The 24,971-nt window shown below is 41.6% G+C and overlaps 6 non-coding genes across 6 annotated transcripts; all 6 read right to left on the reverse strand.

Annotated features, from left to right (window-relative positions):
* Positions 1-1,272: 1,272 nt before the first annotated feature.
* Positions 1,273-1,345, reverse strand: TRNAR-UCG (transfer RNA arginine (anticodon UCG)). Its single transcript has one exon. It is a non-coding gene; the product is annotated as a tRNA-Arg (tRNA).
* A 3,577-nt stretch (positions 1,346-4,922) lies between these two features.
* On the reverse strand, positions 4,923-4,995 carry TRNAR-UCG (transfer RNA arginine (anticodon UCG)). Its single transcript has one exon. It is a non-coding gene; the product is annotated as a tRNA-Arg (tRNA).
* Positions 4,996-6,746: 1,751 nt separating this feature from the next.
* On the reverse strand, positions 6,747-6,819 carry TRNAQ-UUG (transfer RNA glutamine (anticodon UUG)). Its single transcript has one exon. It is a non-coding gene; the product is annotated as a tRNA-Gln (tRNA).
* Positions 6,820-8,571: 1,752 nt separating this feature from the next.
* Positions 8,572-8,644, reverse strand: TRNAQ-UUG (transfer RNA glutamine (anticodon UUG)). The gene has a single exon. It is a non-coding gene; the product is annotated as a tRNA-Gln (tRNA).
* Positions 8,645-12,224: 3,580 nt separating this feature from the next.
* On the reverse strand, positions 12,225-12,297 carry TRNAR-UCG (transfer RNA arginine (anticodon UCG)). Its single transcript has one exon. It is a non-coding gene; the product is annotated as a tRNA-Arg (tRNA).
* A 1,751-nt stretch (positions 12,298-14,048) lies between these two features.
* TRNAQ-UUG (transfer RNA glutamine (anticodon UUG)) lies at positions 14,049-14,121 on the reverse strand. Its single transcript has one exon. It is a non-coding gene; the product is annotated as a tRNA-Gln (tRNA).
* Between the last annotated feature and the right edge of the window lie 10,850 nt (positions 14,122-24,971).

Consider the following 24,971-nt stretch of genomic DNA (forward strand, 5'->3'; position numbering starts at 1 on the left):
ATAAAATGACACGCTGCACATTTGGGTAACCAGCATGACTCTTTTCAGTGAAGAAGTGGAATGGTTCTGTTGCAATATACTATCACCCTGGCAAGCTGCTACGAGGAAGAGTAAACAATATGATTAGGTTTCAGCAAAAATGTATTAGTTCAGGGTGTGCACCTCAGATAGACTTAAACTTACTCACCCTTGTCTGTGAGAGTAGTGCCCTATCCATTGCAGCATTGAGGGTAATCTGCAAGACAGAGTTCCAAAATCATCCTTTCATCTCAGTTCATGGCCACATACAGTATTTCTGCAGTCATTCATTTCACTTTTCTGTCTTTAATTAAACTGACCATTTTAAACCTCCGGCACCCACCACTTCAATCTTACAGTTTTTGTGCTATCATAGGGCCTTGGAACTTTTGGCAAGTGGATAGAAGCAGTCACAGAACCACATCACAATACATACTCCTTTGCCTGATACCTTTCACAACAAACTGCTCTTGGAAAAAGACGTTAACCGGTCCTTGCTCTCAGACAGACACAGAAAGCCTATCACCACCTCTACGAACATATTTCAATCAAACCAATATATATCATTCAACAATTATGCCTCTGTATCAATATAACTACAACTCGAGACAGAAAGGAATTTAAAAAACAATCTGCCCATTTGAATAACCAGCAGAGTTTTAAGGACGTACAAATTGAAATGTGACAATTTCAGAGTTCCTCATTCATAAGAAGTCTGTGAGATAGTATCTCAGAAAGATCTCAAGTTTATAGCAAAAATGGTTGTAAGGGTGATTTTTACCACACAATTGCAACTAGGTGCCTCAATCTGCAAGAGACCAGTCCTTGACAGATTACACAACTGGGGCAACAGCAAAGGCAGCAATTGTGTCAATCCTTTATGATTCTTCTCTAGTACTATACTTTTTCAGAGGGACAATTTGCATTATTCCTGGAGAAAATCATAGAGCTTCTACCCATGCATAGTTTCTGCTTTCTGCACGCACACACTCCCTGCACTGAATCTACCCACAGTTCTGTTCAGAATGATTGTGCCATGTCATATTGTTGTATACGTATTGCATATCCGTGGCATTTATGAAGAGGTACTTTGGTATGGCAGAAAGACTGAAAAGTAGCAATGCTGAAGGCATAACGTGACTGATTGTGCAGTTTGCATTGGGCTTTCTTAATGAGTGAGAGTGAAAGGAGTATTGTAAGAGTGTGTTTCCAGTTTTTATGTAAAGATAAGTTGGGTGCTGTGAGAAAAAGACTCAACCATGAAGGGACTCGAACCCTCAATCTTCTGATCCGAAGTCAGAGGCCTTATCCATTAGGCCACATGGTCACTGACTGCAATATGTTTGGGTGTTTAGGGTTAGGTGGTATGAATGGATGTGGAACATATCAATTACAGGTGTGCAGGACAGGATCCCATACCGTTCTTCATCTTCTTTCCATCAAAGGAGTTTTTTCAAACAATATCTAGATAATTTCCAAAGTTTCATATCTTATGCTGTGCTTTTTTGCTGTTAATCCTCCTTTCTTCTTTGATTGAATACTCTGTTTTATGCTGCAATGGTATTTTTGGATTATTTGAAAAGAGAATGAAACTTCTTTGACAGTAGTTCAGACTTTCCATTTCTTGACTTGCTAATTTGCTCCCTGAATTAGCTTATACAAGTGACATGAACAGGGCCTTGACCTAAGCACGTACCTGAAAGCCTGTCACCACCTCTAGATATAAAATTCACAGCAGCTCAAAACATTCATTTTGAAAGAGAATATTTCAAGTGAGTCCAAGTTTAATTTCAATAAAGAAAGCTGTATAAAATGACACGTTGCACATTTGGGTAACCAGCATGACTCTTTTCAGTGAAGAAGTGGAATGGTTCTGTTGCAATATACTATCACCCTGGCAAGCTGCTACGAGGAAGAGTAAACAATATGATTAGGTTTCAGCAAAAATGTATTAGTTCAGGGTGTGCACCTCAGATAGACTTAAACTTACACACCCTGGTCTGTGAGAGTAGTGCCCTATCCATTGCGGCATTGAGGGTAATCTGCAAGACAGAGTTCCAAAATCATCCTTTCATCTCAGTTCATGGCCACATACAGTATTTCTGCAGTCATTCGTTTCACTTTTCTGTCTTTAATTAAACTGACCATTTTAAACCTCTGGCACCCACCACTTCAATCTTACAGTTTTTGTGCTATCATAGGGCCTTGGAACTTTTGGCAAGTGGACAGAAGCAGTCAGAGAACCACATCACAATACATACTGCTTTACCTGATACCTTTCACAACAAACTGCTCTTGGAAAAAGACGTTAACCGGTCCTTGCTCTCAGACAGACATAGAAAGCCTATCACCACCTCTACGAACATATTTCAATCAAACCAATATATATCATTAAACAATTATGCCTCTGTATCAATATAACTACAACTCGAGACAGAAAGGAATTTAAAAAACAATCTGCCCATTTGAATAACCAGCAGAGTTTTAAGGACGTACAAATTGAAATGTGACAATTTCAGAGTTCCTCATTCATAAGAAGTCTGTGAGATAGTATCTCAGAAAGATCTCAAGTTTATAGCAAAAATGGTTGTAAGGGTGATTTTTACCACACAATTGCAACTAGGTGCCTCAATCTGCAAGAGACCAGTCCTTGACAGATTACACAACTGGGGCAACAGCAAAGGCAGCAATTGTGTCAATCCTTTATGATTCTTCTCTAGTACTATACTTTTTCAGAGGGCCAATTTGCATTATTCCTGGAGAAAATCATAGAGCTTCTACCCATGCATAGTTTCTGCTTTCTGCACGCACACACTCCCTGCACTGAATCTACCCACAGTTCTGTTCAGAATGATTGTGCCATGTCATATTGTTGTATACGTATTGCATATCCGTGGCATTTATGAAGAGGTACTTTGGTATGGCAGAAAGACAGAAAAGTAGCAATGCGGAAGGCATAACGTGACTGATTGTGCAGTTTGCATTGGGCTTTCTTAATGAGTGAGAGTGAAAGGAGTATTGTAAGAGTGTGTTTCCAGTTTGTATGTAAAGATAAGGTGGGTGCTGTGAGAAACAGACTCAACCATGAAGGGACTCGAACCCTCAATCTTCTGATCCAAACTCAGAAGCCTTATCCATTAGGCCACATGGTCACTGACATCAACATGTTTGGGTGTTTAGGGTTAGGTGGTATGAATGGATGTGGAACATATCAATTTACAGGTGCGCAGAACAGGATCCCATACCGTTCTTCATCTTCTTTCCATCAAAGGAGTTTTTTCAAACAATATCTAGATAATTTCCAAAGTTTTATATCTTATGCTGTGCTTTTTTGCCGTTAATCCTCCTTTCTTCTTTTATTGAATACTCTGTTTTATGCTGCAATGGTATTTTTGGATTATTTGAAAAGAGAATGAAACTGCTTTGACAGTAGTTCAGACTTCCCATTTCTTGACTTGCTAATTTGCTCCCTGAATTAGCTTATACAAGTGACATGAACAGGGCCTTGACCTAAGCACGTACCTGAAAGCCGTCACCACCTCTAGATATAAAATTCACAGCAGCTCAAAACATTCATTTTGAAAGAGAATATTTCAAGTGAGTCCAAGTTTAATTTCAATAAAGAAAGCTGTATAAAATGACACGCTGCACATTTGGGTAACCAGCATGACTCTTTTCAGTGAAGAAGTGGAATGGTTCTGTTGCAATATACTATCACCCTGGCAAGCTGCTACGAGGAAGAGTAAACAATATGATTAGGTTTCAGCAAAAATGTATTAGTTCAGGGTGTGCACCTCAGATAGACTTAAACTTACACACCCTGGTCTGTGAGAGTAGTGCCCTATCCATTGCGGCATTGAGGGTAATCTGCAAGGCAGAGTTCCAAAATCATCCTTTCATCTCAGTTCATGGCCACATACAGTATTTCTGCAGTTATTCGTTTCACTTTTCTGTCTTTAATTAAACTGACCATTTTAAACCTCTGGCACCCACCACTTCAATCTTACAGTTTTTGTGCTATCATAGGGCCTTGGAACTTTTGGCAAGTGGACAGAAGCAGTCAGAGAACCACATCACAATACATACTCCTTTGCCTGATACCTTTCACAACAAACTGCTCTTGGAAAAAGACGTTAACCGGTCCTTGCTCTCAGACAGACACAGAAAGCCTATCACCACCTCTACGAACATATTTCAATCAAACCAATATATATCATTCAACAATTATGCCTCTGTATCAATATAACTACAACTCGAGACAAAAAGGAATTTAAAAAACAATCTGCCCATTTGAATAACCAGCAGAGTTTTAAGGACGTACAAATTGGAATGTGACAATTTCAGAGTTCCTCATTCATAAGAAGTCTGTGAGATAGTATCTCAGAAAGATCTCAAGTTTATAGCAAAAATGGTTGTAAGGGTGATTTTTACCACACAATTGCAACTAGGTGCCTCAATCTGCAAGAGACCAGTCCTTGACAGATTACACAACTGGGGCAACAGCAAAGGCAGCAATTGTGTCAATCCTTTATGATTCTTCTCTAGTACTATACTTTTTCAGAGGGACAATTTGCATTATTCCTGGAGAAAATCATAGAGCTTCTACCAATGCATAGTTTCTGCTTTCTGCACGCACACACTCCCTGCACTGAATCTACCCACAGTTCTGTTCAGAATGATTGTGCCATGTCATATTGTTGTATACGTATTGCATATCCGTGGCATTTATGAAGAGGTACTTTGGTATGGCAGAAAGACAGAAAAGTAGCAATGCGGAAGGCATAACGTGACTGATTGTGCAGTTTGCATTGGGCTTTCTTAATGAGTGAGAGTGAAAGGAGTATTGTAAGAGTGTGTTTCCAGTTTGTATGTAAAGATAAGGTGGGTGCTGTGAGAAAAAGACTCAACCATGAAGGGACTCGAACCCTCAATCTTCTGATCCGAAGTCAGACGCCTTATCCATTAGGCCACATGGTCACTGACATCAACATGTTTGGGTGTTTAGGGTTAGGTGGTATGAATGGATGTGGAACATATCAATTACAGGTGCGCAGGACAGGATCCCATACCGTTCTTCATCTTCTTTCCATCAAAGGAGTTTTTTCAAACAATATCTAGATAATTTCCAAAGTTTCATATCTTATGCTGTGCTTTTTTGCCGTTAATCCTCCTTTCTTCTTTTATTGAATACTCTGTTTTATGCTGCAATGGTATTTTTGGATTATTTGAAAAGAGAATGAAACTGCTTTGACAGTAGTTCAGACTTCCCATTTCTTGACTTGCTAATTTGCTCCCTGAATTAGCTTATACAAGTGACATGAACAGGGCCTTGACCTAAGCACGTACCTGAAAGCCTGTCACCACCTCTAGAAATAAAATTCACAGCAGCTCAAACATTCATTTTGAAAGAGAATATTTCAAGTGAGTCCAAGTTTAATTTCAATAAAGAAAGCTGTATAAAATGACACGCTGCACATTTGGGTAACCAGCATGACTCTTTTCAGTGAAGAAGTGGAATGGTTCTGTTGCAATATACTATCACCCTGGCAAGCTGCTACGAGGAAGAGTAAACAATATGATTAGGTTTCAGCAAAAATGTATTAGTTCAGGGTGTGCACCTCAGATAGACTTAAACTTACACACCCTTGTCTGTGAGAGTAGTGCCTTATCCATTGCAGCATTGAGGGTAATCTGCAAGACAGAGTTCCAAAATCATCCTTTCATCTCAGTTCATGGCCACATACAGTATTTCTGCAGTCATTCATTTCACTTTTCTGTCTTTAATTAAACTGACCATTTTAAACCTCCGGCACCCACCACTTCAATCTTACAGTTTTTGTGCTATCATAGGGCCTTGGAACTTTTGGCAAGTGGACAGAAGCAGTCAGAGAACCACATCACAATACATACTCTTTTGCCTGATACCTTTCACAACAAACTGCTCTTGGAAAAAGACGTTAACCGGTCCTTGCTCTCAGACAGACACAGAAAGCCTATCACCACCTCTACGAACATATTTCAATCAAACCAATATATATCATTCAACAATTATGCCTCTGTATCAATATAACTACAACTAGAGACAGAAAGGAATTTAAAAAACAATCTGCCCATTTGAATAACCAGCATAGTTTTAAGGACGTACAAATTGGAATGTGACAATTTCAGAGTTCCTCATTCATAAGAAGTCTGTGAGCTAGTATCTCAGAAAGATCTCAAGTTTATAGCAAAAATGGTTGTAAGGGTGATTTTTACCACACAATTGCAACTAGGTGCATCAATCTGCAAGAGACCAGTCCTTGACAGATTACACAACTGGGGCAACAGCAAAGGCAGCAATTGTGTCAATCCTTTATGATTCTTCTCTAGTACTATACTTTTTCTGAGGGACAATTTGCATTATTCCTGGAGAAAATCATAGAGCTTCTACCCATGCATAGTTTCTGCTTTCTGCACGCACACACTCCATGCACTGAATCTACCCACAGTTCTGTTCAGAATGATTGTGCCATGTCATATTGTTGTATACGTATTGCATATCCAAGGCATTTATGAAGAGGTACTTTGGTATGGCAGAAAGACTGAAAAGAAGCAATGCTGAAGGCATAACGTGACTGATTGTGCAGTTTGCATTGGGCTTTCTTAATGAGTGAGAGTGAAAGGAGTATTGTAAGAGTGTGTTTCCAGTTTTTATGTAAAGATAAGTTGGGTGCTGTGAGAAAAAGACTCAACCATGAAGGGACTCGAACCCTCAATCTTCTGATCCAAAGTCAGAGGCCTTATCCATTAGGCCACATGGTCACTGACTGCAACATGTTTGGGTGTTTAGGGTTAGGTGGTATGAATGGATGTGGAACATATCAATTACAGGTGTGCAGGACAGGATCCCATACCGTTCTTCATCTTCTTTCCATCAAAGGAGTTTTTTCAAACAATATCTAGATAATTTCCAAAGTTTCATATCTTATGCTGTGCTTTTTTGCTGTTAATCCTCCTTTCTTCTTTGATTGAATACTCTGTTTTATGCTGCAATGGTATTTTTGGATTATTTGAAAAGAGAATGAAACTTCTTTGACAGTAGTTCAGACTTCCCATTTCTTGACTTGCTAATTTGCTCCCTGAATTAGCTTATACAAGTGACATGAACAGGGCCTTGACCTAAGCACGTACCTGAAAGCCTGTCACCACCTCTAGATATAAAATTCACAGCAGCTCAAAACATTCATTTTGAAAGAGAATATTTCAAGTGAGTCCAAGTTTAATTTCAATAAAGAAAGCTGTATAAAATGACACGCTGCACATTTGGGTAACCAGCATGACTCTTTTCAGTGAAGAAGTGGAATGGTTCTGTTGCAATATACTATCACCCTGGCAAGCTGCTACGAGGAAGAGTAAACAATATGATTAGGTTTCAGCAAAAATGTATTAGTTCAGGGTGTGCACCTCAGATAGACTTAAACTTACACACCCTGGTCTGTGAGAGTAGTGCCCTATCCATTGCGGCATTGAGGGTAATCTGCAAGACAGAGTTCCAAAATCATCCTTTCATCTCAGTTCATGGCCACATACAGTATTTCTGCAGTCATTCGTTTCACTTTTCTGTCTTTAATTAAACTGACCATTTTAAACCTCTGGCACCCACCACTTCAATCTTACAGTTTTTGTGCTATCATAGGGCCTTGGAACTTTTGGCAAGTGGACAGAAGCAGTCAGAGAACCACATCACAATACATACTCCTTTGCCTGATACCTTTCACAACAAACTGCTCTTGGAAAAAGACGTTAACCGGTCCTTGCTCTCAGACAGACACAGAAAGCCTATCACCACCTCTACGAACATATTTCAATCAAACCAATATATATCATTCAACAATTATGCCTCTGTATCAATATAACTACAACTCGAGACAGAAAGGAATTTAAAAAACAATCTGCCCATTTGAATAACCAGCAGAGTTTTAAGGACGTACAAATTGAAATGTGACAATTTCAGAGTTCCTCATTCATAAGAAGTCTGTGAGATAGTATCTCAGAAAGATCTCAAGTTTATAGCAAAAATGGTTGTAAGGGTGATTTTTACCACACAATTGCAACTAGGTGCCTCAATCTGCAAGAGACCAGTCCTTGACAGATTACACAACTGGGGCAACAGCAAAGGCAGCAATTGTGTCAATCCTTTATGATTCTTCTCTAGTACTATACTTTTTCAGAGGGACAATTTGCATTATTCCTGGAGAAAATCATAGAGCTTCTACCCATGCATAGTTTCTGCTTTCTGCACACACACACTCCCTGCACTGAATCTACCCACAGTTCTGTTCAGAATGATTGTGCCTTGTCATATTGTTGTATACGTATTGCATATCCGTGGCATTTATGAAGAGGTACTTTGGTATGGCAGAAAGACAGAAAAGTAGCAATGCAGAAGGCATAACGTGACTGATTGTGCAGTTTGCATTGGGCTTTCTTAATGAGTGAGAGTGAAAGGAGTATTGTAAGAGTGTGTTTCCAGTTTGTATGTAAAGATAAGTTGGGTGCTGTGAGAAACAGACTCAACCATGAAGGGACTCGAACCCTCAATCTTCTGATCCAAACTCAGACGCCTTATCCATTAGGCCACATGGTCACTGACATCAACATGTTTGGGTGTTTAGGGTTAGGTGGTATGAATGGATGTGGAACATATCAATTACAGGTGCGCAGGACAGGATCCCATACCGTTCTTCATCTTCTTTCCATCAAAGGAGTTTTTTCAAACAATATCTAGATAATTTCCAAAGTTTCATATCTTATGCTGTGCTTTTTTGCCGTTAATCCTCCTTTCTTCTTTTATTGAATACTCTGTTTTATGCTGCAATGGTATTTTTGGATTATTTGAAAAGAGAATGAAACTGCTTTGACAGTAGTTCAGACTTCCCATTTCTTGACTTGCTAATTTGCTCCCTGAATTAGCTTATACAAGTGACATGAACAGGGCCTTGACCTAAGCACGTACCTGAAAGCCTGTCACCACCTCTAGAAATAAAATTCACAGCAGCTCAAACATTCATTTTGAAAGAGAATATTTCAAGTGAGTCCAAGTTTAATTTCAATAAAGAAAGCTGTATAAAATGACACGCTGCACATTTGGGTAACCAGCATGACTCTTTTCAGTGAAGAAGTGGAATGGTTCTGTTGCAATATACTATCACCCTGGCAAGCTGCTACGAGGAAGAGTAAACAATATGATTAGGTTTCAGCAAAAATGTATTAGTTCAGGGTGTGCACCTCAGATAGACTTAAACTTACACACCCTTGTCTGTGAGAGTAGTGCCCTATCCATTGCAGCATTGAGGGTAATCTGCAAGACAGAGTTCCAAAATCATCCTTTCATCTCAGTTCATGGCCACATACAGTATTTCTGCAGTCATTCATTTCACTTTTCTGTCTTTAATTAAACTGACCATTTTAAACCTCCGGCACCCACCACTTCAATCTTACAGTTTTTGTGCTATCATAGGGCCTTGGAACTTTTGGCAAGTGGACAGAAGCAGTCAGAGAACCACATCACAATACATACTCTTTTGCCTGATACCTTTCACAACAAACTGCTCTTGGAAAAAGACGTTAACCGGTCCTTGCTCTCAGACAGACACAGAAAGCCTATCACCACCTCTACGAACATATTTCAATCAAACCAATATATATCATTCAACAATTATGCCTCTGTATCAATATAACTACAACTAGAGACAGAAAGGAATTTAAAAAACAATCTGCCCATTTGAATAACCAGCATAGTTTTAAGGACGTACAAATTGGAATGTGACAATTTCAGAGTTCCTCATTCATAAGAAGTCTGTGAGCTAGTATCTCAGAAAGATCTCAAGTTTATAGCAAAAATGGTTGTAAGGGTGATTTTTACCACACAATTGCAACTAGGTGCATCAATCTGCAAGAGACCAGTCCTTGACAGATTACACAACTGGGGCAACAGCAAAGGCAGCAATTGTGTCAATCCTTTATGATTCTTCTCTAGTACTATACTTTTTCTGAGGGACAATTTGCATTATTCCTGGAGAAAATCATAGAGCTTCTACCCATGCATAGTTTCTGCTTTCTGCACGCACACACTCCATGCACTGAATCTACCCACAGTTCTGTTCAGAATGATTGTGCCATGTCATATTGTTGTATACGTATTGCATATCCAAGGCATTTATGAAGAGGTACTTTGGTATGGCAGAAAGACTGAAAAGTAGCAATGCTGAAGGCATAACGTGACTGATTGTGCAGTTTGCATTGGGCTTTCTTAATGAGTGAGAGTGAAAGGAGTATTGTAAGAGTGTGTTTCCAGTTTTTATGTAAAGATAAGTTGGGTGCTGTGAGAAAAAGACTTATCCATGAAGGGACTCGAACCCTCAATCTTCTGATCCGAAGTCAGAGGCCTTATCCATTAGGCCACATGGTCACTGACTGCAATATGTTTGGGTGTTTAGGGTTAGGTGGTATGAATGGATGTGGAACATATCAATTACAGGTGTGCAGGACAGGATCCCATACCGTTCTTCATCTTCTTTCCATCAAAGGAGTTTTTTCAAACAATATCTAGATAATTTCCAAAGTTTCATATCTTATGCTGTGCTTTTTTGCCGTTAATCCTCCTTTCTTCTTTGATTGAATACTCTGTTTTATGCTGCAATGGTATTTTTGGATTATTTGAAAAGAGAATGAAACTGCTTTGACAGTAGTTCAGACTTCCCATTTCTTGACTTGCTAATTTTCTCCCTGAATTAGCTTATACTGTACAAGTGACATGAACAGGGCCTTGACCTAAGCACGTACCTGAAAGCCGTCACCACCTCTAGATATAAAATTCACAGCAGCTCAAAACATTCATTTTGAAAGAGAATATTTCAAGTGAGTCCAAGTTTAATTTCAATAAAGAAAGCTGTATAAAATGACACGCTGCACATTTGGGTAACCAGCATGACTCTTTTCAGTGAAGAAGTGGAATGGTTCTGTTGCAATATACTATCACCCTGGCAAGCTGCTACGAGGAAGAGTAAACAATATGATTAGGTTTCAGCAAAAATGTATTAGTTCAGGGTGTGCACCTCAGATAGACTTAAACTTACACACCCTGGTCTGTGAGAGTAGTGCCCTATCCATTGCGGCATTGAGGGTAATCTGCAAGGCAGAGTTCCAAAATCATCCTTTCATCTCAGTTCATGGCCACATACAGTATTTCTGCAGTCATTCGTTTCACTTTTCTGTCTTTAATTAAACTGACCATTTTAAACCTCTGGCACCCACCACTTCAATCTTACAGTTTTTGTGCTATCATAGGGCCTTGGAACTTTTGGCAAGTGGACAGAAGCAGTCAGAGAACCACATCACAATACATACTCCTTTGCCTGATACCTTTCACAACAAACTGCTCTTGGAAAAAGACGTTAACCGGTCCTTGCTCTCAGACAGACACAGAAAGCCTATCACCACCTCTACGAACATATTTCAATCAAACCAATATATATCATTCAACAATTATGCCTCTGTATCAATATAACTACAACTCGAGACAAAAAGGAATTTAAAAAACAATCTGCCCATTTGAATAACCAGCAGAGTTTTAAGGACGTACAAATTGGAATGTGACAATTTCAGAGTTCCTCATTCATAAGAAGTCTGTGAGATAGTATCTCAGAAAGATCTCAAGTTTATAGCAAAAATGGTTGTAAGGGTGATTTTTACCACACAATTGCAACTAGGTGCCTCAATCTGCAAGAGACCAGTCCTTGACAGATTACACAACTGGGGCAACAGCAAAGGCACCAATTGTGTCAATCCTTTATGATTCTTCTCTAGTACTATACTTTTTCAGAGGGACAATTTGCATTATTCCTGGAGAAAATCATAGAGCTTCTACCCATGCATAGTTTCTGCTTTCTGCACGCACACACTCCCTGCACTGAATCTACCCACAGTTCTGTTCAGAATGATTGTGCCATGTCATATTGTTGTATACGTATTGCATATCCGTGGCATTTATGAAGAGGTACTTTGGTATGGCAGAAAGACAGAAAAGTAGCAATGCGGAAGGCATAACGTGACTGATTGTGCAGTTTGCATTGGGCTTTCTTAATGAGTGAGAGTGAAAGGAGTATTGTAAGAGTGTGTTTCCAGTTTGTATGTAAAGATAAGGTGGGTGCTGTGAGAAAAAGACTCAACCATGAAGGGACTCGAACCCTCAATCTTCTGATCCGAAGTCAGACACCTTATCCATTAGGCCACATGGTCACTGACATCAACATGTTTGGGTGTTTAGGGTTAGGTGGTATGAATGGATGTGGAACATATCAATTACAGGTGCGCAGGACAGGATCCCATACCGTTCTTCATCTTCTTTCCATCAAAGGAGTTTTTTCAAACAATATCTAGATAATTTCCAAAGTTTCATATCTTATGCTGTGCTTTTTTGCCGTTAATCCTCCTTTCTTCTTTTATTGAATACTCTGTTTTATGCTGCAATGGTATTTTTGGATTATTTGAAAAGAGAATGAAACTGCTTTGACAGTAGTTCAGACTTCCCATTTCTTGACTTGCTAATTTGCTCCCTGAATTAGCTTATACAAGTGACATGAACAGGGCCTTGACCTAAGCACGTACCTGAAAGCCTGTCACCACCTCTAGAAATAAAATTCACAGCAGCTCAAACATTCATTTTGAAAGAGAATATTTCAAGTGAGTCCAAGTTTAATTTCAATAAAGAAAGCTGTATAAAATGACACGCTGCACATTTGGGTAACCAGCATGACTCTTTTCAGTGAAGAAGTGGAATGGTTCTGTTGCAATATACTATCACCCTGGCAAGCTGCTACGAGGAAGAGTAAACAATATGATTAGGTTTCAGCAAAAATGTATTAGTTCAGGGTGTGCACCTCAGATAGACTTAAACTTACACACCCTTGTCTGTGAGAGTAGTGCCCTATCCATTGCAGCATTGAGGGTAATCTGCAAGACAGAGTTCCAAAATCATCCTTTCATCTCAGTTCATGGCCACATACAGTATTTCTGCAGTCATTCATTTCACTTTTCTGTCTTTAATTAAACTGACCATTTTAAACCTCCGGCACCCACCACTTCAATCTTACAGTTTTTGTGCTATCATAGGGCCTTAGAACTTTTGGCAAGTGGACAGAAGCAGTCAGAGAACCACATCACAATACATACTCTTTTGCCTGATACCTTTCACAACAAACTGCTCTTGGAAAAAGACGTTAACCGGTCCTTGCTCTCAGACAGACACAGAAAGCCTATCACCACCTCTACGAACATATTTCAATCAAACCAATATATATCATTCAACAATTATGCCTCTGTATCAATATAACTACAACTAGAGACAGAAAGGAATTTAAAAAACAATCTGCCCATTTGAATAACCAGCATAGTTTTAAGGACGTACAAATTGGAATGTGACAATTTCAGAGTTCCTCATTCATAAGAAGTCTGTGAGCTAGTATCTCAGAAAGATCTCAAGTTTATAGCAAAAATGGTTGTAAGGGTGATTTTTACCACACAATTGCAACTAGGTGCATCAATCTGCAAGAGACCAGTCCTTGACAGATTACACAACTGGGGCAACAGCAAAGGCAGCAATTGTGTCAATCCTTTATGATTCTTCTCTAGTACTATACTTTTTCTGAGGGACAATTTGCATTATTCCTGGAGAAAATCATAGAGCTTCTACCCATGCATAGTTTCTGCTTTCTGCACGCACACACTCCATGCACTGAATCTACCCACAGTTCTGTTCAGAATGATTGTGCCATGTCATATTGTTGTATACGTATTGCATATCCAAGGCATTTATGAAGAGGTACTTTGGTATGGCAGAAAGACTGAAAAGTAGCAATGCTGAAGGCATAACGTGACTGATTGTGCAGTTTGCATTGGGCTTTCTTAATGAGTGAGAGTGAAAGGAGTATTGTAAGAGTGTGTTTCCAGTTTTTATGTAAAGATAAGTTGGGTGCTGTGAGAAAAAGACTCAACCATGAAGGGACTCGAACCCTCAATCTTCTGATCCAAAGTCAGAGGCCTTATCCATTAGGCCACATGGTCACTGACTGCAACATGTTTGGGTGTTTAGGGTTAGGTGGTATGAATGGATGTGGAACATATCAATTACAGGTGTGCAGGACAGGATCCCATACCGTTCTTCATCTTCTTTCCATCAAAGGAGTTTTTTCAAACAATATCTAGATAATTTCCAAAGTTTTATATCTTATGCTGTGCTTTTTTGCCGTTAATCCTCCTTTCTTCTTTTATTGAATACTCTGTTTTATGCTGCAATGGTATTTTTGGATTATTTGAAAAGAGAATGAAACTGCTTTGACAGTAGTTCAGACTTCCCATTTCTTGACTTGCTAATTTGCTCCCTGAATTAGCTTATACAAGTGACATGAACAGGGCTTTGACCTAAGCACGTACCTAAAAGCCGGTCACCACCTCTAGAAATAAAATTCACAGCAGCTCAAACATTCATTTTGAAAGAGAATATTTCAAGTGAGTCCAAGTTTAATTTCAATAAAGAAAGCTGTATAAAATGACACGCTGCACATTTGGGTAACAAGCATGACTCTTTTCAGTGAAGAAGTGGAATGGTTCTGTGCAATATACTATCACCCTGGCAAGCTGCTACGAGGAAGAGTAAACAATATGATTAAGTTTCAGCAAAAATATATTAGTTCAGGGTGTGCACCTCAGATAGACTTAAACTTACACACCCTGGTCTGTGAGAGTAGTGCCCTATCCATTGCGGCATTGATTGTAATCTGCAAGACAGAGTTCCAAAATCATCCTTTCATCTCAGTTCATGGCCACATACAGTATTTCTGCAGTCATTCGTTTCACTTTTCTGTCTTTAATTAAACTGACCATTTTAAACCTCCGGCACCCACCACTTCAATCTTACCGTTTTTGTGCTTTCATAGGGCCTTGGAACTTTTGGCAAGTGGACAGAAGCAGTCAGAGAACCACATCACAATACATACTCCTTTGCCTGATACCTTTCACAACAAATTGCTCTTGGAAAAAGACTTTAACCGGTCCTTGCTCTCAGACAGACACAGAAAGCCTATCACCACCTCTACGAACATATTTCAATCAAACCAATATATATCATTCAACAATTATGCCTCTGTATCAATATAACTACAACTCGAGACAGAAAGGAATTTAAAAAACAATCTGCCCATTTGAATAACCAGCAGAGTTTTAAGGATGTACAAATTGGAATGTGACAATTTCAGAGTTCCTTATTCATAAGAAGTCTGTGAGATAGTATCTCAGAAAGATCTCAAGTTTATAGCAAAAATGGTTGTAAGGGTGATTTATACCACACAATTGCAACTAGGTGCCTCAATCTGCAAGAGACCAGTCCTTGACAGATTACACAATTGGGGCAACAGCAAAGGCAGCAATTGTGTCAATCCTTTATGATTCTTCTCCAGTACTATATTTTTTCTGAGGGACAATTTGCATTATTCCTGGAGAAAATCATAGAGTTTCTACGCATGCATAGTTTCTGCTTTCTGCACGCACACACTCCCTGCACTGAATCTACCCACAGTTCTGTTCAGAATGATTGTGCCATGTCATATTGTTGTATACGTATTGCGTATCCGTGGCATTTATGAAGAGGTACTTTGGTATGGCAGAAAGACAGAAAAGTAGCAATGCGGAAGGCATAACGTGACTGATTATGCAGTTTGCATTCGGCTTTCTTAATGAGTGAGAGTGAAAGGAGTATTGTAAGAGTGTGCCTCCAGTTTGTATGTAAAGATAAGTTGGGTGCTGTGGGAAAAAGACTCAACCATGAAGGGACTCGAAACCTCAATCTTCAGATCCGAAGTCAGACGCCTTATCCATTAGGCCACATGGTCACTGACTGCAACAAGTATGGGTGTTTAGGGTTAGGTGGTATGAATGGATGTGGAACATATCAATTACAGGTGCGCAGGACAGGATCCCATACCGTTCTTCATCTTCTTTCCATCAAAGGAGTTTTTTCAAACAATATCTAGATAATTTCCAAAGTTTCATATCTTATGCTGTGCTTTTTTGCCGTTAATCCTCCTTTCTTCTTTTATTGAATACTCTGTTTTATGCTGCAATGGTATTTTTGGATTATTTGAAAAGAGAATGAAACTGCTTTGACAGCAGTTCAGACTTCCCATTTCTTGACTTGCTAATTTGCTCCCTGAATTAGCTTATACAAGTGACATGAACAGGGCCTTGACCTAAGCACGTACCTGAAAGCCTGTCACCACCTCTAGAAATAAAATTCACAGCAGCTCAAACATTCATTTTGAAAGAGAATATTTCAAGTGAGTCCAAGTTTAATTTCAATAAAGAAAGCTGTATAAAATGACACGCTGCACATTTGGGTAACCAGCATGACTCTTTTCAGTGAAGAAGTGGAATGGTTCTGTTGCAATATACTATCACCCTGGCAAGCTGCTACGAGGAAGAGTAAACAATATGATTAGGTTTCAGCAAAAATGTATTAGTTCAGGGTGTGCACCTCAGATAGACTTAAACTTACACACCCTTGTCTGTGAGAGTAGTGCCCTATCCGTTGCGGCATTGAGGGTAATCTGCAAGACAGAGTTCCAAAATCATCCTTTCATCTCAGTTCATGGCCACATACAGTATTTCTGCAGTCTTTCATTTCACTTTTCTGTCTTTAATTAAACTGACCATTTTAAACCTCCGGCACCCACCAATTCAATCTTACAGTTTTTGTGCTATCATACGGCCTTGGAACTTTTGGCAAGTGGACAGAAGCAGTCAGAGAACCACATCACAATACATACTCTTTTGCCTGATACCTTTCACAACAAACTGCTCTTGGAAAAAGACGTTAACCGGTCCTTGCTCTCAGACAGACACAGAAAGCCTATCACCACCTCTACGAACATATTTCAATCAAACCACTATATATCATTCAACAATTATGCCTCTGTATCAATATAACTACAACTCGAGACAGAAAGGAATTTAAAAAACAATCTGCCCATTTGAATAACCAGCATAGTTTTAAGGACGTACAAATTGGAATGTGACAATTTCAGAGTTCCTCATTCATAAGAAGTCTGTGAGCTAGTATCTCAGAAAGATCTCAAGTTTATAGCAAAAATGGTTGTAAGGGTGATTTTTACCACACAATTGCAACTAGGTGCATCAATCTGCAAGAGACCAGTCCTTGACAGATTACACAACTGGGGCAACAGCAAAGGCAGCAATTGTGTCAATCCTTTATGATTCTTCTCTAGTACTATACTTTTTCTGAGGGACAATTTGCATTATTCCTGGAGAAAATCATAGAGCTTCTACCCATGCATAGTTTCTGCTTTCTGCACGCACACACTCCCTGCACTGAATCTACCCACAGTTCTGTTCAGAATGATTGTGCCATGTCATATTGTTGTATACGTATTGCATATCCAAGGCATTTATGAAGAGGTACTTTGGTATGGCAGAAAGACTGAAAAGTAGCAATGCTGAAGGCATAACGTGACTGATTGTGCAGTTAGCATTGGGCATTACTTAATGAGTGAGAGTGAAAGGAGTATTGTAAGAGTGTGTTTCCAGTTTTTATGTAAAGATAAGTTGGGTGCTGTGAGAAAAAGACTTATCCATGAAGGGACTCGAACCCTCAATCTTCTGATCCGAAGTCAGAGGCCTTATCCATTAGGCCACATGGTCACTGACTGCAATATGTTTGGGTGTTTAGGGTTAGGTGGTATGAATGGATGTGGACCATATCAATTACAGGTGTGCAGGACAGGATCCCATACCGTTCTTCATCTTCTTTCCATCAAAGGAGTTTTTTCAAACAATATCTAGATAATTTCCAAAGTTTCATATCTTATGCTGTGCTTTTTTGCCGTTAATCCTCCTTTCTTCTTTGATTGAATACTCTGTTGTTCGATGGCATCTGTCGCTGTAGATACGCATGTTCTGCAATAGCTCGCCATCTGGTGTTGGGCCGGAGTGTTACAAGTTGTTTTTCTTCGAAGAAGTCTTTCGAGTCACGGGACCGAGTGACTCCTCCTTTTGTCTCCATTGCGCATGGGCGTCGACTCCATCTTCGATTGTTTTTTTTCCGCCATCGGGTTCGGACGTGTTCCTGTCGCTCCGAGTTTCGGAACGGAAAATTAGCTAATTTCGGAAGATTTTCGTCGGTATTGTTGCGTTCGGGATCGGCGTACTTAGATTCCACACCGCATCGAAGATCGAAGAGCTCCGGTGCCCTTCGGGGTAGTTTTTCGATCCTCCGTCGGGGCCTGGTCGGCCCGACCGCGTGCTGAAGAACGCCGATGGAACGGACCCCGTTCCGTTTCTGCCCCAAATGCCACAATAAATACCCCTACACAGACCAACACTTGGTCTGCAACCTGTGCCTGTCACCTGAGCACAGCGAAGACACCTGCGAGGCCTGTCGTGCGTTCCGGTCCCGAAAAACACTCCGAGACCGTCGAGCCAGAAGACTTCAAATGGCGTCCGCACCGACAGCCCAACGGGAGTTCGAGGAACAGGGAGAAGAAGGTACCTTCTCGATCCAAGACTCAGACTCCGAAGGATTCGACGACACACAAACCGTGAGTAAGACGTCGAAAACCACACAAAGAAACATTTACAAGGCCCAAGGGACGCCACTGCCACCAGGCCATGGCTCCACCCATAAATTCGGTGACCGACCGTCGGCACCGAAAAAGGCCAAAACAGTGCCGAGATCGTCCGACTCCGGTCGAGACACCGGCACGCAGCCTTCTCGGGACCGAGAAAGTGCTGGAGACAAGCCTCGACACCGAGATGCCGGTGTGGACACGGCTCGACGCCGAGACAGCGGCACCTAAACAGATCGACGCCGAGAGGTTTCGGCCCCGAAAAGGAAAAAAGTCACCTCGGAGCCGAAAAAACACGCAGACAAAGTTTCGACGCCGAAACAAACTGCAAGCGACCCAGCTTCAGGCTCTTATACAGAAGAGCACTCGCTGACCTCCCAAATGCAAAAGCATAGGTTTGAGGAAGAGCTACAAGCAACTGATGTGGACCATACGCAAAAGCGTATCTTCATTCAGCAGGGGACAGGAAAAATAAGCACCCTTCCCCCCATTAGGAGAAAGAGGAGGTTGGAGTTCCAGACGGAACAAGCACCACAACCAAAAGTGGTTAAAAGAATTACACCACCACCCTCTCCTCCGCCCGTGATTAACGTTTCACCAGCACAAACTCCATCTCACTCCCCAGCTCACACCACCATGAGCCAGGGTGACCAAGATCAGGACGCATGGGACCTATACGACGCCCCAGTGTCAGATAACAGCCCGGAGGCCTACCCTACAAAGCCATCTCCACCAGAAGACAGCACCGCGTACTCTCAGGTGGTGGCTAGAGCAGCACAATTTCATAACGTAAGCCTCCACTCAGAACAAGTCGAGGATGATTTCTTGTTCAACACACTCTCCTCCACCCACAGCTCCTACCAAAGCCTGCCTATGCTCCCTGGTATGCTCCGGCACGCAAAAGACATATTTAAGGAGCCGGTCAAAAGTAGGGCAATCACACCAAGGGTGGAAAAGAAGTATAAGCCGCCTCCTACGGACCCGGCTTTCATCACTACACAGCTGCCACCAGACTCTGTTGTTGTAGGAGCAGCTAGGAAAAGGGCCAACTCTCACACATCTGGAGATGCACCACCCCCAGATAAAGAAAGCCGCAAGTTCGATGCAGCTGGTAAAAGAGTCGCAGCACAAGCTGCAAACCAGTGGCGCATCGCGAACTCCCAGGCACTACTTGCGCGCTATGACAGAGCCCACTGGGACGAGATGCAACATCTCATTGAACATCTGCCCAAGGACTTCCAAAATAGGGCGAAACAAGTGGTTCAGGAGGGACAGACCATCTCCAACAACCAGATACGTTCCTCCATGGACGCTGCAGATACAGCTGCACGGACAATTAATACATCTGTAACTATCAGACGGCATGCATGGCTCCGAACGTCTGGATTTAAACCAGAGATTCAACAAGCAGTTCTCAATATGCCTTTTAATGAAAAAGAACTGTTCGGTCCAGAAGTGGACACAGCGATTGAGAAACTCAAAAAAGATACGGACACTGCCAAAGCCATGGGCGCACTCTACTCCCCGCAGAGCAGAGGGAATTACAGCACATTCCGTAAAACGCCCTTTCGAGGGGGGTTTCGGGGTCAAAGCACACAAGCCAGCACCTCACAAGCAACACCGTCCACTTACCAGGGACAGTATAGAGGAGGTTTTCGGGGACAATATAGAGGAGGGCAATTCCCTAGAAATAGAGGGAGATTTCAAAGCCCCAAAACCCCTACTACTAAACAATGACTCACATGTCACTCACCCCCTCCACACAACACCAGTGGGGGGAAGAATAGGTCATTATTACAAAGCATGGGAGGAAATCACTACAGACACTTGGGTTCTAGCAATTATCCAACATGGTTATTGCATAGAATTTCTACAATTCCCTCCAAACATACCACCAAAAGCACAAAATTTAACAACACACCATTCCAATCTCCTGGAGATAGAAGTGCAGGCACTATTGCAAAAGAATGCAATCGAATTAGTGCCAAACACACAAATAAACACAGGAGTTTACTCACTGTACTTTCTGATACCAAAGAAGGACAAAACGCTGAGACCAATCCTAGACCTCAGAGTAGTAAACACTTTCATCAAATCAGACCACTTCCACATGGTCACACTACAAGAAGTATTGCCATTGCTAAAACTACACGACTACATGGCAACTTTAGACCTCAAGGATGCTTATTTCCATATACCAATACACCCATCGCACAGGAAATACCTAAGGTTTGTATTCAAAGGAATACATTACCAATTCAAGGTACTGCCTTTCGGATTAACAACCGCACCAAGAGTCTTTACCAAAGGTCTAGCGGTAGTCGCTGCACACTTAAAAAGGCAGCAAATACATGTGTTCCCATATTTGGACGACTGGCTAATCAAGGCCCATTCGTTCATACAGTGCTCAAATCACACAAATCAGATCATACAAACCCTCTTCAAACTCGGGTTCACCGTCAATTTCACAAAATCCAAAATTCTGCCACGCAAGGTACAACAATACCTGGGAGCCATAATAGACACATCAAAGGGAGTAGCCACTCCAAGGCCCATATTTATACTTTTTGACGCTAAACTGCGCTAACGCAGTTTAGCGTCAAAAAGTTTTGCGCCGTCTAACGCCATTCTGAAGCGCCATGCGGGCGCCGTATTTATGGAATGGCGTTAGACGGCGCAATCAGACCGGCGCTGCCTGGTTTGCGTGGGAAAAAACCACGTAGACCAGACAGCGCCGGCGTAGGGGGAAAATGGCGCATGGGCGTCTTAAAATGGGGCAAGTCAGGTTACGTCGAAAAAATCGTCTTAACCCGACTTGCGCCATTTTTTAACGACGCCCATCCCCCATCAACATGACTCCTATCATTGTAAAGATAGGAGTCATGCCCCCTTGCCCAATGGCCATGCCCAGGGGACTTCTGTCCCCTGGGCATGGTCATTGGGCATAGTGGCATGTAGGGGGGCACAAATCAGGCCCCCCTATGCCACAAAATATTATTAAAAAAAAAAAAAAAAATACTTACCTGAACTTACCTGAATGTCCCTGGGGTGGGTCCCTCCAGCCTTGGGTGTCCTCCTGGGGTGGGCAAGGGTGGCAGGGGGGGTCCCTGGGGGCAGGGGAGGGCACTCTGGGCTCATTTTGAGCCCACTTGTCCCTTAACGCCATGCCTGACCCAGGCGTTAAAAAGCGGCGCAAATGCGCCGTTTTTAGCCACGCCAACTCCCGGGCGTCTCTTTTGCCCGGGAGTATAAATACCACGTAAAGGCCTGGGAGTCATTTTTTAGACGGGAACGCCTCCCTTGCATATCATTAACGCAAGGAAGGGGTTCACGCTAAAAAATGACGCACATTCCGGGAACTTTGGCGCTATTCGCCTCTAACGCCATAGTATAAATATGGCGTTAGTTGGCGTTAGTTTTGCGTCGAAATTGCGTCAAAAAAAACGACGCAATTTCGGCGCAAACGGAGTATAAATATGGCCCCAAGTCTACAAAGAATTCAAAATTTCAACACCATCATACAACGCATGTATCCAACACAAAAAATACAAGCAAAGATGGTATTACAACTCCTAGGCATGATGTCATCATGCATAGCCATTGTCCCAAACGCAAGACTGCACATGAGGCCCTTACAACAGTGCCTAGCATCACAGTGGTCTCAAGCACAGGGTCACCTTCTAGATCTGGTGTTAATAGACCGCCAAACTTACCTCTCGCTTCTGTGGTGGAACAACATAAATTTAAACAAGGGGCGGCCTTTCCAAGACCCAGTGCCACAATACGTAATAACAACAGATGCTTCCATGACAGGGTGGGGAGCACACCTCGATCAACACAGCATACAAGGACAATGGAATGTACATCAAACAAAACTGCATATCAATCACCTAGAACTTCTAGCAGTTTTTCAAGCACTAAAAGCTTTCCAACCAATAATAGTTCACAAATACATTCTCGTCAAAACAGACAACATGACAACAATGTATTATCTAAACAAGCAGGGAGGGACGCACTCCACGCAGTTAAGCCTGCTAGCACAAAAAATTTGGCATTGGGCAATTCACAACCGAATTCGCCTAATTGCACAGTTTATACCAGGGATACAAAATCAACTCGCAGACAATCTCTCTCGAGATCACCAACAGGTCCACGAATGGGAAATTCACCCCCAAATTCTGAACACTTATTTCAAACTCTGGGGAACACCTCAGATAGACTTGTTTGCGACAAGGGAGAACGCAAAATGCCAAAACTTCGCATCCAGGTACCCACACAAACAATCCCAAGGCAATGCCCTATGGATGAACTGGTCAGGGATATTTGCTTACGCTTTTCCTCCTCTCCCTCTCCTTCCTTACCTGGTAAACAAACTCAGTCAAAGCAAACTCAAACTCATATTGATAGCACCAACTTGGGCAAGGCAACCCTGGTACACAACGCTGCTAGACCTATCAGTGGTACCCTGCATCAAATTGCCCAACAGGCCAGATCTGTTGACACAGCACAACCAAAAGATCAGACACCCAGATCCAGCATCGCTGAATCTAGCAATCTGGCTCCTGAAATCCTAGAATTCGGGCACTTACAACTTACCCAAGAATGTATGGAAGTCATAAAACAAGCAAGAAGGCCATCCACCAGGCACTGCTATGCAAGTAAATGGAAGAGGTTTGTTTGCTACTGCCATATTAATCAAATACAACCATTACACACAACTCCAGAACACGTAGTGGGTTACTTGCTTCACTTACAAAAATCTAACCTAGCTTTCTCTTCCATTAAGATTCACCTTGCAGCAATATCTGCATACCTGCAGACTACCTATTCAACTTCCCTATATAAAATACCAGTCATTAAAGCATTCATGGAGGGCCTTAGGAGAATTATACCACCAAGAACACCACCTGTTCCTTCATGGAACCTAAATGTTGTCCTAACTAGACTTATGGGTCCACCTTTTGAACCCATGCACTCCTGCGACATACAGTTCCTAACCTGGAAGGTGGCATTTCTCATCGCCATTACTTCCCTGAGAAGAGTAAGCGAGATTCAGGCGTTTACTATACAGGAACCTTTCATACAACTACACAAAAATAAAGTCGTCCTAAGGACCAATCCTAAATTTTTGCCAAAGGTTATTTCACCGTTCCATCTAAATCAAACAGTGGAACTTCCAGTGTTCTTTCCACAGCCAGATACCGTAGCTGAAAGGGCACTACATACATTAGATGTCAAAAGAGCATTGATGTATTACATTGACAGAACAAAGAACATTAGAAAGACTAAACAACTCTTTATTGCATTTCAAAAACCTCATGCAGGAAACCCAATTTCAAAACAAGGTATAGCCAGATGGATAGTTAAATGCATCCAAATCTGCTACCTTAAAGCTAAACGACAGCTGCCCATTACACCAAGGGCACACTCAACCAGAAAGAAAGGTGCTACCATGGCCTTTCTAGGAAACATCCCAATGCAAGAAATATGTAAGGCAGCCACATGGTCTACGCCTCACACATTCACCAAGCACTACTGTGTAGACGTGTTATCCGCACAACAAGCCACAGTAGGTCAAGCTGTATTAAGGACGTTATTTCAGACTACTTCCACTCCTACAGGCTGATCCACCGCTTTTGGGGAAATAACTGCTTACTAGTCTATGCAGAACATGCGTATCTACAGCGACAGATGCCATCGAACTGAAAATGTCACTTACCCAGTGTACATCTGTTCGTGGCATCAGTCGCAGTAGATTCGCATGTGCCCACCCGCCTCCCCGGGAGCCTGTAGCAGTTTGGAAGTTACCTTCAATTATTTATATATGTATCATCTCAACCTTAAATAGGTGTATACTTAGTCACTCCATTGCATGGGCACTATTACTACAATTCAACTCCTTCCTCACCCTCTGCGGGGAAAAACAATCGAAGATGGAGTCGACGCCCATGCGCAATGGAGACAAAAGGAGGAGTCACTCGGTCCCGTGACTCGAAAGACTTCTTCGAAGAAAAACAACTTGTAACACTCCGGCCCAACACCAGATGGCGAGCTATTGCAGAACATGCAAATCTACTGCGACTGATGCCACGAACAGATGTACACTGGGTAAGTGACATTTTCATTATGCTGCAATGGTATTTTTGGATTATTTGAAAAGAGAATGAAACTGCTTTGACAGTAGTTCAGACTTCCCATTTCTTGACTTGCTAATTTTCTCCCTGAATTAGCTTATACTGTACAAGTGACATGAACAGGGCCTTGACCTAAGCACGTACC

The sequence above is a fragment of the Pleurodeles waltl genome, chromosome 4_1 (assembly GCF_031143425.1).
Source record: "Pleurodeles waltl isolate 20211129_DDA chromosome 4_1, aPleWal1.hap1.20221129, whole genome shotgun sequence".
Classification (NCBI taxonomy): Eukaryota; Metazoa; Chordata; class Amphibia; order Caudata; family Salamandridae; genus Pleurodeles; species Pleurodeles waltl.